Source organism: Fundulus heteroclitus, chromosome 14 (assembly GCF_011125445.2).
Source record: "Fundulus heteroclitus isolate FHET01 chromosome 14, MU-UCD_Fhet_4.1, whole genome shotgun sequence".
NCBI classification, from domain to species: Eukaryota; Metazoa; Chordata; class Actinopteri; order Cyprinodontiformes; family Fundulidae; genus Fundulus; species Fundulus heteroclitus.
In genome coordinates this window covers 16,629,813-16,633,645 of record NC_046374.1, presented here as the reverse complement: position 1 = coordinate 16,633,645, position 3,833 = coordinate 16,629,813, and positions in this window count along the sequence as shown.

The window sequence follows — 3,833 nt, the reverse complement described above, 5'->3', positions numbered from 1 at the left end:
GGGGGCGGGTAATTGTTTTGTTGTAAGAGACAGAACTTCCTATCCTTACAAAAGGAGAAGTGTGTGAAAAAAAAACAAAAATGGTAAAACAAAAAGTAGGAGCTACTTCTAAAAACCACATTTTGAATGAGGGTCACACATTGCTGCATCCTGACTTATTTACATCATTAAACCTTTTGCAAAAAAGTAAAAAAAAAAAAACATTATTGCAACAGCTTTGTTGCTTTTAAATTGGATTCAGCAGTGTTGATTTAGTAAACAAAAAGACAAGCGTTCATACATGCAGAGACCATTCATAAAGCATTGTGTAATATGCAATAAATCAAATGACGTGGACCCATTTGCAGGAAGGGCAGAGCATCTGTGAGGAAATGGAGAAAGCAGCAGGCACCAGAACTGTAACTAGATCACATGCAGGCAGGAAGATGCTGGATTTTTGTCCATCCTTATAGCAAAAGGAATACGTGAGAAGTTCTTATCTGTTTTTTTTATTTTTATTTCTTCAGAACAAACTCAAGCCAAACAATGGTTGTTGTTGAATGTAATGTAATCTATATTACCTCAAAAATAAAAACTTACCACACAGACAGCACAAAATCCTGTTTGGATGACTTCTTCCTCTTTCTACCTCCCATGATTTCTGCGGCTTTAGTCAGCTTTAAAATTTGCTCTCGTGTTGAAAATATTCTACCCTGAAAAGACTTCTTCCAGATCTTCGAGAACGTTGATGTGAGCGGTTCAGTGAAAGGACAACGAGACTCGTGGCGGTCTGCCAAGTGCAGCAGAAATATGTTGGTACCAGGTCAGAACATGCTCAACACTGGCGGCGTGGGGGGGCCGAGCCCATCTGGACTCACAGGGATGAGAAGATAATAAAGGCAGAAAAGAAACCACTTCTGGTTCAGACAAACAACAAGGAAAGACTAATTGTCTGCAGGAAGGACAAACAATATGGAGCTGTACAAAGTTTTTTTTTTTTTTTTGATGATGATGATAAAATCAGTTTCTAGTGTGGGTCTCATCTAAGGAGATGTATTTACTCCCAACTCTGCCTAGGAACATCAAATTAAGGGGCGGCGTAAAAAACATCTTTCAAGAGCAACTTATTTTAACAGTCCTGGCACATTTTGGTACTGGTTAGAATATATAAGATGACAATACAAATGACTTTTTAAATATGATAAAACACATGGAATATGCTGGAAAAGGTTATATTTAATCTGACTTATTAATTTTAATTAATATTTAATTTGACTCATTATTTGTGCAGCCCTTTGACAGCCAACCAGGCATCCAAAGTGCCTTGCCATTAAAAACAAAAATCAAAAAGATAAAAACTGATCAAACTAATAAAAGAACAATGAAATCTGGATCAAAAAGGCCCCATTGCTACTGAATATTAAAACTATAGAAACCATAGAAAAGGGATGGATGGATGGAGGGATAAACGTGTTAGAAAATGGATGGATGGATGTATTTTACCATGGCCTTTAATTTATAGGGTAACGTCTCACTGTAAGGAATTTACATGCTTTAACAAAATCACATATAAATATCATCTATTCAACAGAAAGAGAGAGCAATGAACGAGTTGTTTCTCTGGATGCAGAGAAAGCCTTTGACTGCGTCGAGTGGGAGTTTCTGTCTGCCACACTTAAGAAATTAGGTTTTCAAGAAGTTCTTATTTCTTGGAAAAAGATACTGTACAACAACCCAGCTGCAACATTCATAACCATTTTTCCCCACTTGGCAGAGGCGCACCCCAGGGCTGCCCTCTGTCACCCCTCCTGTTCACTCTGGCTATTGAGCATGGGCCCGTCGCTTTAAGACAGTTTGCAGAACAGAAAGAGGACTCTGTCATAAGCTCTCTTTGTATGCAGACGATCTGCTGCTTCGTCTGATCTGCAGTCCTCTGTTCCACACACTGTTTAGACCAGTTTGGGAGGGTCTCAGGGTATAAGGTCAGAATGGGTAAAATCACAATATTACCTTTGAGACAAGAAGATATTACAGCCTCCATGCATTTGTTTCCATTTAAAATTGCCTTTAAATACCTTGGGGTGGAAGCGACACAGAGCTTGTCATCACTCTTTACTAAAAATGTAAAAGTGGTACTACTAGAATGATGTGTAGACAGGATCTGGACAGATGGAAAGATCTCCCCCTGCCTGCTGGCTACGTCAACATGGTTAAACTAAATGTGTTGCCTACATTTTTAATATTTCCTCCTGAACAGTCCAATTCTTATTTAGAGTTTATCAAGCAATGGCTTACAGCATTTTGATGCTGTAAGCCGTCACAATCAGCGATTTCCCAATGGAGTATGCTACCACCAGTCACACACACTTGGGCTCACTAGTAAAATTTCTTCAGCTGTACAACCACTAAACTCAATTGTGGGTGAAACAACTAAAATCTGGGGCAGTTTCGAACGCCTTATGGTTTAAACATGACCTCAGTCTACTCCCTTATCTGGGGAAATCACAACTTCTGTATTCCTTCTGTGAAGGATATTTAAGGAACTTTAAAGGAGACGGAAACTGCGGAAAAAAATTCTCTCCCTAAACAGAAAAAGACGCCCTTCTTGCTGGAGTTATAGTAATTCTGGCTGGTTTCCACCATCCCCCATCACAGATCTCTTCCCATTTCCAAAGGTCTTGTATCTAGAGCAGCCATGTAGGTTTTATATTTTATTCCATTTTGATTGTTTTCTTTTCTTTTTTTCTTTAAATCCCACCCACTCCAGTAAGATTGTTCGGGACATGTATTCTCAGCTAGTGTATGTAAAATCTTTAGAGTGGGATAAGTGGGTGTCAATTCTTCTGGGGGCTGCAGATTTATCTGATTAATCACGCTCACTGGTTAAATTTGATTAGCAGGACTGGTCTTGGGTCACATAGGGTCAGGTACGGCAGGTTGATTCGACAATGTGTATAACTTTGTTTTTTGACGGCCAGTTAATCTTTTTTCCTAAACTGAGTGAAGGATTTGATAAGTCAAATTATTTGAGTTATTTAAAAAAAATGAGAAAGCCTTGTTTTTCTTTTTTTTTTTCTTCTTTTTTTTGTTCGTTTTGTTTTCTTGCCCCAGCTCTGGTTATGATAGCTTCCTTTCCTGATTATGCTTATGTAATTTCCTATACATTGGGCAATGATGTTTTCATATATTTTCATTCTCATATCAGATATATTTGGAATGATATGGACAGGGTGGGTTATACGCTTGCGCAAACAATGTTCTAAGATGTTAAACTTAATATGTATGTAAAATAATGTTATTATGCATAAGCATAAAATAAAAAGGGGAAACAAATTACAAATAGATAGAAAAGAAATCAGAAAAAATAAATAAATATCCTTACCACAATATCAAAATCGTTTAAATAAAGTAAGTAAGTAAGAAGTAAGTAAGTAAGTAATAATAATAATAATAATAATAATAATAATAAATGATGGCTATATTCATTCATCAATCATCAAATTAAAAAACCCACACTGTTTACACACAATAATACACATAGGCTACATGTATAAGACTGTATTATCACTATATACAAGAACTACATAATAAAAAAGCTATATAAAATCCCTGTATAATCAACTAGATGCACAGCTGTGTACAAAACATGCCCTTTGCAGACCTCTAGTGTTTGTTTCTAATTACTGCACCCACAGGAGTCACCAACACGGTGCCTGTGGGCAGTGCACCCGGTAGCCACCAAGAACCACGTGGTCCCTAAAGGCCTTTTTCTGAAAATAGCACAACTCACCAGTGAACTGCATCTACAATGTTATTTTATTCTGTTGATTTTCCTACTCACACGTGCATTTATA